Raw genomic sequence first — 12,250 nt, forward strand, 5'->3', positions numbered from 1 at the left:
CATATTAATGCGGTATTATTCATAATAGCTGAGGTGGAAACAACACAGGTGACCATTGACTAATAAAGGAGTAAATAAAATGTGGTATATACATAGAATGGAATATTATTCAGCCATAAAAAGGAAGAGATTCTGACATAAGCTACAACATGGATGAACCTGGAGGACATTACGCTAAGTGAAATTATCCAGTTGTCAAAAGACAATACTATATGTCTCTATTTAAATGAAGTACCTAGAATAGTCAAATTCACAGAGACAGAAAGTAGAATGGTGGTTGCCAGGGACCGAGAAAAGGGGGAAATGAGGAGTTTTTGTATGATGGATATAAAATTTTAGGCTTCAAAGATGAAAAGCATTCTGGAGATGGGTTGCACAACACTGTGAATTGACTTAACTCTACTGAAGTCTGCAGTCAGTAATGGTTAAAATGGTATATGGGCTGAATTGTGTCCCCTTGCCCCCCAACTTAATGTGTTGAACCCTAGCTTCCCAGTATCTCAGAATGTGACCATATTTGGAGATAGGGCCTTTAAAGAGGTGATTAAGTTAAAACAAAACCCTTAGGGTAGGCCCAATCCATTCTGATTCGTATCCTTAGAAGAAGAAATTTGGACACAGAGACATTCCAGAGATGTGTGCACATAGAACAGAAACCATGTGAGGAAACAGAAAGTGGCCATATGCAAGCAAAGAAGAGAGGCCTTAGGAGAAATCAAATCTACTGACACCTTAATCTTGGACTTCCTAACCTCCACAATTGTGATAAATGAAAATTTCTGTTATTTAAGCCATCCAGTCTGTGGTATTTGTTATGGCAGCCCTAGAAAACTAATACAGATGGCAAATTTTATGTTATGTGTATTTCTATCACAACTCCAAATAAAATGTGGAAAACAATGGTCTAGCTGGCTTTATTTTGGAAGAAATCTGGAGAAAAGTTTGTGAAGCAATAAATGATGAGATCGCAAAGAAAATAATTTGCAGTCTGGGTAAAACGATACGACTGGGAATATGTGTTGAGATACATGTTGAGAACTACAGACCTGTTGTACAGGCTTCTGAGAATGATTGAGGTCAGCATAGGTATAAACTACACGTTATTGGGCTTTACTTGCCTTTTTAATGTGATCATTGCTCAGAAGGAAGCCCTTGAGGAAGCACTTTGGGTTCTTGAAATTTAGTAGTGTAAGTATCAATCATGACTATTATTATTATTATTTGTAATGTTTATTTTTTGAGAGAGAGAGAGAGAGAGAGAGAGTGTGAGCGGGGGAGGGGCAGAGAGAGAGAGGGAGACACGGAATCCAAAGCAGGCTCCAGGCTCTGAGCTGTCAGCACAGAGCCTGACGTGGGGCTCGAACCCACAAGCTGTGAGATCATGACCTGAGCCGAAGTCAGACTCTTAACTGACTGAGCCACCCAGACGCCCCAATCATGACAATTATTAAATTCGTTAATAAACTTCTTTGTGCTTGGCATAGTGTTCAAAGGATAGATATTGATCATACAAGTTAAATATTATTATTACCACTTTTTTTTTCTTTTTATCACAAACTGTACTTGTGAACATCCTGTTCTGCAATTTTCTTGGCCCCTTTTGCCCAGATGCTAAAGGGCTGGCGATTGGCGTGGGCATTGCGAAGGCTGGCAAACACCTTGCAGTTCTCCTCCTCTCTATGACTCTGGCTTTCTCCTTCTTATTAGACATTCTGAATGGGCATGACTGGTCCTGTCAGCTAGGTCGCCAATTTGAGCTCAGCTGAGCTGTCTGCCTTCTTGGAGGCCAGTGGTTTTCTGGGAGAGAGGATGGGCCACTGCCCATTGGCTTGCAGGGACTGCATGGGCTTGTTCCACCTTCTTGGATCCACTGCTGATATCCCAATGGTCGGTGCCACCTTCTTGTGAATGGCAGCCACTCATAGCTCTTCCAGGCTGAAGCCCCTGCCAGCTCGCACTTTGGTGTGATACCCCATTGTGGGGCAACTATTAATGGGCTAGAAGGTTCAGATGGTGGTGTGGTATGCCTTGGCTTGCCAGGCCTTGAGTCTGCAGATCTTCTGTGCCTCCTGGTTGAACCATGTGGCCATACATCACTGCCACTCCTCATGGAAGTGGGATAGTGCCATTCCGGCTGGGTGCTGTGGCTGCTGCCTATGGGCCTCCTCCAAGGGCGAACAGCCAGCAGGAAAGAACTGGTGCCACAAAGTGTTCTGAGATGATCTGTTCCCATTTTACGGATGAGGAAATTAAGGATCAAAGCTATTAGGTTGTTTAAGTAACTATACCTCATAACATATGTAATTCACACATAACTGAAGCCAGGAAGAGTATATAGTTTTAAACTTTAACTCATGCAGTATCTGAGAGAGATATCTAATAGGAAACAATCATGTGGTAAAGGCCTTTTAAGTAACAGGAAGAAAATATTTTCTGTACCAAACATATTGGAAGTTTTTCTATTCCTGTGGGAAGTGGGGAGATCCATAAAACCTTTTGAAACTTAGTTGTGGTTAGGCTTTTGGGTTTGTTCACAGTGCTCTTTTAAATCAACTTTACTGAAGCATAATTGACATGGTATAAATGCATGCATTTTATGTGTAGAGTTTGTTGAGTTTTGACAAATATGTACACCTATAAGCCATGACCAAAATCAAGATATAGAGCTTTTCCATCACTCCCCAAGTTTCCAAAAGTCAGTTAGGCTCCCTGCTTCACAGTCCTGTCTCCCCCTCTTCTTGCCTCCTCCCTATCCCCCTTCCCCACCGTTCCTGCTTTAGGAAAGTCTGATTTTTTTTTTTTTCTATTCCTATAGGTGAGATTTCTCTCCTCTGAAATTTCATATGAATGAAATTTTACATTATCTAGTTTTGTTTGTTTGTCTCTTTGTTTGTTATCTTTGTTCTAGCTTCTCTTAATCAGCAAGGTGTTTTCGAGATTTCATTCATGAAATCTATACATCAATAGTTTATTCCTTTCTATTTATTTATTTTATTGCTGGGTAGTGTTTCGTTGTACAAATATACCACAATTGGTTCATACACTTATTTATTGAAGGACATTTGAATTTTTTCTTCCTGTTTTTTTGGACATCATTAGTAAAGCAGCCGTGAACAATCAAGTACAATTGTTTGCACAGGCATATGCTTTCATCCCTCCCGGCTAACTACCTAAGAGTGCCATTGCTGAGTTGTAGGTACATGTTTAACCTTGTAAGAAACTGTCAGACTATTTTCCAAAGAGATACCACTTTGCATTCCCATCAGCAATATATAAGAGTTCCAGTTCCTCCACATTGCACCAGCACTTGGTATTGTTGGTTTTTTAAATTTTAGCCATTCTGGTGGGAATGTAGTAGTTTTTCACTGTGGTTTTAATTTGCATTTCCCTGATGACTAAAGATGTGGAAGACATTTTCACATGCTTTTTGGCCACTCATATGTATCATTTTGTGAAGCGTCTATCCAAATTTTTTGTCTGTCTTTAATTGGGTTATCTGTCTTATTATTAGCTGTAAGAATTATTTGCATGCTCTGGATACAAGTACTTTGTCAGATATTTGTTTTGTAAATGTTTTTTCTCCCAGTCTTGTGGCTTGCCTTCTCATTTTCTCAATAGTGTCTTTTGAAGATTTTGTATTAAAAAAAAATTTTTTTTTTAACTTTTATTTATTTATTTATTAAAAAAAATTTTTTTTTCAACGTTTATTTATTTTTGGGACAGAGAGAGACAGAGCATGAACAGGGGAGGGGCAGAGAGAGAGGGAGACACAGAATCGGAAACAGGCTCCAGGCTCTGAGCCATCAGCCCAGAGCCTGACGCGGGGCTCGAACTCACCGACCGCGAGATGGTGACCTGGCTGAAGTCGGATGCTTAACCGACTGCGCCACCCAGGTGCCCCAACATTTATTTATTTTTGAGACAGAGAGAGACAGAGCATGAACAGGGGAGGGTCAGAGAGAGGGAGACACAGAATCTGAAGTAGGCTCCAGGCTCTGAGCTGTCAGCACAGAGCCCGACGCGGGGCTCGAACTCACAGACAGCGAGATCATGACCTGAGCCGAAGTCGGCCGCTTAACCGACTGAGCCACCCAGGCACCCCTGAAGATTTTGTATTTTGATGAAATCTAGTTTATTAACTTTTTTCTTTTACGATTATTGATTTTTGTGTTCACTGGAGAAATTATTGCCTATCCCAAAGTCAGGGACTTTCCTCCTGTCTTAGAAATTTTGAAGCAAGTGTTTTCTAGTTGACATAGCAGAGTCATATTAACTTAAAAATTAATAAATAGCAAAAGTAATAATCAGATGTAGGATCAGCTCATGGATATAGGCTGAAGGTAGTGATTGGAGGAATTTTAGTATTGGAGACAAAAATGACCAAAATTAGCATATGATCTCTGCAAAATGAAATTCCTAGCCTGTCACTGCATGGTGTGGGCCATTACTGGAGTTGAGCTTGTGAGGGTTGCTCATGTGTGTGGAAGAGAACAGAATGAGAATAGAGGAAAACAAAAATTAGAATCAAGGCAGAAATGGCACCAATCTGACCAAGGGCTCTGCTAATATGGCAGTGACAAGGAATACTTCAAAGCAAGTGTATATTATTCATAAGTTGTATATGTATATTCCTCCTTAAGGCAACTTTAGTAAGTTGTATATACTTTATTTGAAAACATTAGTCACTTTTTTCTAATGAAAACTCTTCAAAAATTTATTCACTCAAAGCTTGATATAGACATAATTGAATTGAGAGTACCAATCAACATTCTAACACATAAGCAATAGCCCTTTACAGAGGCACATAAAAGGGCTTTATTTGCTTCTAACATGGAACTTAGAGTAGATACCTTTAAAAGCAGAGAGAAAATCATGGTATTTCTTTGCCATCTAGGGTTCTGATGAGGTGAATAAAAGAAGAACCACTTGTCCATTTGAGAGCTAAACTTGAATTGAACATTTCTTTACCTTCTGAAATGTTCAGTTAAGTGCTTTTACACTTCAATTTTCCAGCCTGGGCCAAGACCAGAAATGCCAAAATGATATGAGAAAGGCTGTTCTTACTGTTTTTCTGGCTGGGATTGGAAGAGAAAGTGCCAGCAATCTTGTAAGAAAGCCTGTTCTCGAAAGATCTGCAACCCAGTTTGCAGAATCAAGGGGTTTGGATAGTTCAGATGAGTTTGGCTGAGTGTCCTGGTGTGTTCATCCGAATAGCACCCTGCAGAAAGCATTTTGTCTTATCAAAGTCAACCACAGAATTCTTTGTGTACTTCCTTAGACATCTTAACCATCATGTGTGCCCATCCAGATAAACCGCTAAAGGCTAGCTGAACACTGCCAAATTGAAATGTTTGAGTATGATCCCTACAACTAGGATTCAGATTTCAACTTGAAATAATGAAAATAGTAATCACAGCGATAATTTTATAAAGTGTTTATAGAATTGGCTCCAAAGTGCATCAGAGTCTTTAAACTACAGAAGGCATTAGAGATAACGTAGCCTAACCTCTCATTTTATACTTTAGAAATTTAAGGTTCAGAGAAATGAGATATTTGCCCAATATCATTTGGCAAGTCAGAGGCAGTGTCCAGCCTGGAAAATAGGATCACTTTGTTGCTTACAATCCGTTGTGATGTAGGCTGAGTGATTTGTTCTTTACCATATATGAGCCCCAAAAGATAAAAAGTAGTTATAAAGTTACTATGTTGTCATAGTATGTCAAGTAAAAAGGAAATTCATTAGATGTCATGAAATAAAGATTATTATTTCAGTATTCAGGTTTGGAGTGCCAAACAATATATTCAGATCTATTAAAACCCCTCATTGATATGCTGGTTTTCATACATGTTAATTATTTGGCAACATTATATGCTAGAAGACATTCTTTCTAAAAAATCTTATTTTTTAAAGAATCTTGCTAGGAAGGTAGTTATTGCCTTGAGAGCCTAAGTTGGGGATTCTCATTCACACGCTTCTATTCAAGAAGCAGCAGTGAAGCCATCCTTCATCATGACCATCCTGCCTGGAATGTGGTAAAGACAAGGCAGCCTGGCTGAAGGCTGAAGGGTGTGGAACAAACACTGTGGGTGGGTCCACAGAGGGGATTAATGTCCATATCCCTGAGTGAAAATCCTCGCCCAAGTGGGACCAAATAACCTCAGCTGCAAGGCTGCCTTGACTGTTCATTGCCTGCCGCCACAAAACAATGCAAAGGTTGTCCCATGGTTGTTTCTGTTCCTGGGAGTGAAGCCTGCCCACTCCCAAATTCACAAAGTGATGGATATCTCCCAGTTGTCAAAATGCTTATTCTTCCCTTACAGAATACCCATTTCTTTTTTTTTAAGTTTATTTATTTATTTAATTTGAGAGAGAGAGAGAGAGAGAGAACGAGAGAGAGACAGTGGGAGGGGCAGAGAGAGGGAGAGAGAGAGAATCCCAAGCAGGCTCCACACTGTTAATGCAAAGCCTGATGTGAGGCTTGAACTCACCAACCCGTGAGATCATGACTCGAGCTGAATTCTAGAGTTGGATGCTTAACCAACTGAGCCACCTGGGAATCCCCAGAATACCCATTTCTTTTCTTTGTTTCTTCCCTATAGCAACCATTCTATAATTCTATAATTCTACAATAAGAATAATAATTAGTAGTAGTAGTAATATATATATATATATATATATTTTTAATTTTTTTTTCAACGTTTATTTATTTTTGGGACAGAGAGAGACAGAGCATGAACGGGGGAGGGGCAGAGAGAGAGGGAGACACAGAATCGGAAACAGGCTCCAGGCTCTGAGCCATCAGCCCAGAGCCTGACGCGGGGCTCGAACTCACGGACCGCGAGATGGTGACCTGGCTGAAGTCGGACGCTTAACCGACTGCGCCACCCAGGCGCCCCAGTAATATATTTTTTAACAGGCTCTGCTTTGCTGGGTCATTTGATTAAAGAAAGTGTTTAGAATATAAATAGCATTTGTAAATAATATTATTAACTGAATTTCCTCATTGGCAAAAATTGGGCTAGGTCCCTATAATCTCTACGTCCCTTCCTTCTCTAACATGTTAGGATGCTATGTGTCAGGGCCATCTGTCACACACCTTCTCTTTCTCAGCCAGGCAGCCAACCAGCCACCCTGCACCTGTATATTTGTAGAACAAGACTGTTATGGGAATCTGACATGAATGAACATAAACACATTTCCAACATGACTGCATCATATCACCTTAACAGTAGGAAAAGTATTTCTATGTGCACAGGACGTGCACTACAGAGTTTCTATAACAAGAAACACTTTAAAGTTATGGCAAAATTTGTGCTGAAACAGACATGGAGAACTTTGGCAACCTCAACCCTGCCAGCACCATATATTCTTTACTTAACCAGGCAAAATACCTACCTGCTGGAGTGATATAAAGGAATCTGTGCTGTTCACCAGAGCTGACAAGTTATTCTTTAAAATAAGTTTTTTTTTTTTAACATTTATTTATTTTTGAGAGACAGAGAGAGGCAGAGTATGAGCAGGGGAGGGGCAGAGACAGAGAGGGAGACACAGAATTCGAAGCAGGCTGCAGGCTTCGAGCTGTCAGCGCAGAGCCTGACGTGGGGCCCGAACTCACAAACCATGAGATCATGACCTGAGCTCAAGTCGGACACTCAACTGACTGAGCCACCCAGGTGCCCCAACTGACAGGTTATTCCTAAAGCATTTAAATAAAAGTCTAATCCCTCATGACTGTGGGTTTGGATAACATAGGCACCATGGCCTTTTCATAATATAATGGAAAGATGTATTATTCAAAAGATGATAGCAGTACAGTTGATTTTACTCATTTTATTTACTATCATTGGTTTTATTTAGCAGATGTCACAATGTAAGCAATTTCTAATAGTGAGCGTATTGAACAGTTGGAAACTGGGCTTTCAAGTGAAGCAGCTGGTTCAGAAATGATATATGTACATCTTATGTGATAACAAACCTAATCCAAAATACATATTTTCATACAATCTTACCTAATTCTCTACTCTTTAAATAGCTCTCTATTTCACTTTAGAGTTAAAAAATACACACACACAAAACAATTCTTATTTTTTTTATTTGAGAACGAGAGGGAGAGAGGGGCAAACGGAGAGAGAATGAGAGAGAGAGAGAGAGAGAGAGAGAATTCACAAAACGATTCTTAAGCACTGGGTCTTCTTACAAAATGCGGTATATATTAGAAGACTATGAACCCACTTAGATAAGTGAGGAATTTAAAAAATAGCCAGTGGCACCTGGGTGGCTCAGTTGGTTGGGCGTCCAACTTCGGCTCAGGTCATGATCTCCTGGTTCACGGGTTCAAGCCGCGTGTCAGGCTCTGTGCTAACAGCTCAGAGCCTGGAGCCTGCTTCGGATTCTGTGTCTCCCTCTCTCTGTGCCCCTCCCCCGCTCAGGGTCTATCTCTCTCTGTCTCTCAAAAATAACTAACTAACTAAATAAATAAAACGTTAAAAAAAAATAGCCAAACTCAGAAGCAAAGAGTAGTTTGGTGGTTGGCAGAGGCTGGGGGAGGAAGAAATGTTGAGGTGTTGGTCAAAAAAGACAAAGTTTAGTTATGAGGTGAATAAGTCCTAGAGATCTACTGTACCACATAGTTCATAGAGTTAACGGTACTGTTCTATATGTGTAAAATTTGCTAAGAGAGTAGATCCTATGTTAATTGTTCTTATTGCACACACACACTCACACACATACGCACATTAAAGAGGGTAAGGAGGAAACTTCTGGAAGTGATGGATAAGGTTATGGCATAGATTGTGATAATGGCTTAACAGGTGTATACTTATCTTCAAATTCATCAAGGTGCATACATCAAGTATGCACAGATTTTTATATGGAAAGAAAGGAAGGGAAAGGAGAAGGGAAATGGAGAGGAAAGGAAGATGAACGGAGAAAGAGAAACCCATGAGACTGAATGGACACTAAGTCTCTGTGGGATCAAGAAGCAATTGTTCCTCAATAATCTCAAGCATTGGCAAAGTAGGATCTGTGTGTGAGAGACCGCAAGAGAGGTCATTATCTGTGGAAATCAGGTGGTTGCCACCAATAAGTTTCCGGGCAGATGTGAAGCAGGCTTCTGATTAGTTATCCTCTCACCTCCTTTTCTTTACCCATTCTCTCTGAAAGTCCCGCCCTGTCCGTTCTCCTCTGGCTGCTGGGCTGTCTGTCCATTGCTACTTTCATACAGTCCTTCCCTTTCTACAGGTTTGGATATTCTCCCCAACCCTTCTCTTTCCCCCAGTTGGAAACACCCATCCTTCAGCAGATACAGATTATTCTTGAACAGACTATCAGATGAAATAATGCATGCTGAGCTTCAAGACTATCAGATGAAATAATGTATGCTGAGCTTCAAGATACTTGCAGGAAATGTACCCCATGTTTGCATTTTGAAAAAGCAGCTTATTAACTCTAAACAAATATAAAATTAACATGGGAATGCTTGTAGGTAGGAAAATATTTTCTAGTGTTTTTCCCTACTCTAACCACTGTGATGTCAATGTATCTCCTATATATATATATATATATATATATATATATATATATATAATAGTGAAATATAGGTAAATACTTTTAAAACTTCACCGACTGTCTTTCCTGACCTACAAACTTCTAGTGAAGTTAAAGGGTTGTGCCTTCAGATGCCAGGAATTGACCAAATCAGACAAATAGCCCTGGAATACTCTCCTGTTGCTTAATAGTGGTTGTATTTTAATATTTACTTGATATTTAAAACAAGTAATAGATTTGCATAGTTTAAGAATTTTACAATAGTGAATGTGAGCCTAAGGTTTTCCTCTCCTCAGTCCCCCATCTGGTGGTTTCCACCTTTACACCAAGATAAATAACTTCCGTTATTAGCTTCTTGTGTAGACTTTCAGAATTTTAAAAAATGTTTCTATAAGCGAATGTCAACACCTATTCCTTTCCCTACTTAAAAAAATGTAGCATACTGTGCACACTTTGGTATTTTTCCCCTCACTCAGTATGTCTTACATGTCTTTACATATTAGTACTATGGAGCATCTCTGTTCTTGGGAAAAAAAAATTTTATTATGGCTGAACAGTATCCCATTATTTGGATGTGCCATGATTTATTTAAACAGCTCTCTATTGACAAACTTTTAGATTGTTCCAATCTTCTGCTATTATAGGAACTGCTGCAGTAAATAACCGTGCACATTCATGATTTTGCCCATGTGTGAATATATCTGTAGCATAAACTCCTAGAATTGGAACTGCTGAGTCAAAGAGTACATGCATTTGTAATTTCAATAAATATTGCCAAATTGCCTTCCAGAATGATTATACCTATTTACACTCCCACCAGCAATGAATCACTGCTCCCATTTCTGTATATCTTGCCAACCCTAAGGGTTGTCAAATTTTTGGATTTTTACCAACCTGATAGTGAAATATGGTATCTTGATGTAGTTTTAATTTGCATTTTTTCTATGTGGGAGTGATTTGAGCATCGTTTCATATGTTCCTGAGTCATTTGTATTTCCTTTTCTGTGAACTATTACTCACTTTTTTAATAGGGTTTTTTAAAATTATTATTCTATGGTTTCTTTCTAGATTAGAGTTTAGTTCCTTGCAAATACAATCAACTGCAAATATCGTCTCCTACTTTGCTCTTTGTCTTTTTCCTTAAGAGTTTTTTGAGAACTGAGTAATGTGGATAATTACATTAGTACTCCTGTCATTTTGCCTGCACACACGGAATGGATGAAGATAAACAGGTAGATAAATAGATAAATATAGAGACAGTATGTGTATGTAGATTTTTAAAAAGGCCCCCTTTCTTTTTCTTAGAGCATAAATGCGACCATGCATGTTCGTCATGTATCAACCCTTCCCGTAGGCAGAGGAGTGCAAGCATATTATCCGAAAGAGGTTCATAGAGTTTATTGAGTTGCCCTTGGCACTAGAAAAATGACTGGGACACTGGAACCTTACTCCCAAAGGTCCCAATTTGGTAACAAGGGTGGCCAAATTGTACATGCAAATAAAGAAATACAATAGGGTAAAAGACATAAATATAAACATGTAAATAAAGAATTAAAACACAGCAGGAACAATGTGTAATTAGTTATGAGCACAGGGATTTGGGAGTAGGGAGGATGGGCTCAGTGAGTGTAACTTGTGTTAATCATTAAACTGCTCTATCAATCAGACTTCAGTGCAGAAAAGAGACACTGCTCTGGGTGTTTTAAGCAGAAGGGAATTTAATACAGGGGATTATGAATTCATAAAACCATTGGGAAGGCCTGGAACAATGGAATTAAGGAGCTGCCCTTGCTGTCTGGTTTCTGGTTGCCCCACTGCTGCTGCAGTTATTGGGAAAGGGGTGTCACCCAGGCTACCTGCTGCTTTTGCTCTGGTTGGCCTCTCACCCAAGACACTGATAGCCAGTGAGGAGGACGTGGACCCTGGCCATTGCCCGCATGCATGACTGTCAGAGCTTGCCTGTCAAGTGCAACTGTCACAGAATAATAGCCTCTCCTGTGTTTCAGATTTGTCACAAGTACATCATTTTTGGCCGAATCCAGAGTGTACCTGGAACTCCAGCTGCAAGGGAGCCTGGGAAATGTAGTTTTATTCTTTCAGAGCTTGTAATTCAGGACGTGTGGCAATGGATGCCAGTAACTAATATAGTTTCAGTCACCTTGGTATGTATGTATCAGAGTATCAAGTGTGAAGCAGATGACTAAAGATTGGGCATATTAAATTGATATATTTTGTCTGGGTCTGGAAGAAGCCTGAGGGACTTCTAGAAAATAGGATTTTTAAGGAGCTCCTCTGGCAGGAGGGAGGACATAGGGCTTTAAAGCATGGGTAGGACTGGGAGAATTATCAGAGGAGTGATTGGGAGTTTTGAGGAAAAATTGTTTTGCATTATTTTATAGGCATATCCAGTGATGATAGGAATAACAATAGAAATAATATGATGATTTAATAGATAATGTAGGTGAAAACCTGTGGTAAGCCATAAAGCCCTGACTATATACAATATTGGAGGTGGGTGTTATTCTCATTTATATACAAGGAAACAGGTTTTGAAAAGTTAGCAATTTGTCCAAGTTCACTTTACTGTGTATTAGAACTTGAATCTTCCTTTCTTCCCTTTTTCCCTTCTCCCTCTTTTCTCCCTATTCTCCTTCCATCCTTCTTTCCTGTAACTTACTGAGCGTTTACTCTCTGCTAGGGTCA

General features: G+C 39.6%; 1 pseudogene; it reads right to left on the reverse strand.

The window, feature by feature from the left end:
• Positions 1–1,528: 1,528 nt before the first annotated feature.
• On the reverse strand, positions 1,529–11,477 carry LOC121041907 (60S ribosomal protein L13-like; annotated as a pseudogene).
• Between the last annotated feature and the right edge of the window lie 773 nt (positions 11,478–12,250).

The sequence above is a fragment of the Herpailurus yagouaroundi genome, unplaced genomic scaffold (genome assembly GCF_014898765.1).
Source record: "Herpailurus yagouaroundi ecotype Mexico unplaced genomic scaffold, PumYag 29, whole genome shotgun sequence".
NCBI lineage: Eukaryota > Metazoa > Chordata > Mammalia > Carnivora > Felidae > Herpailurus > Herpailurus yagouaroundi.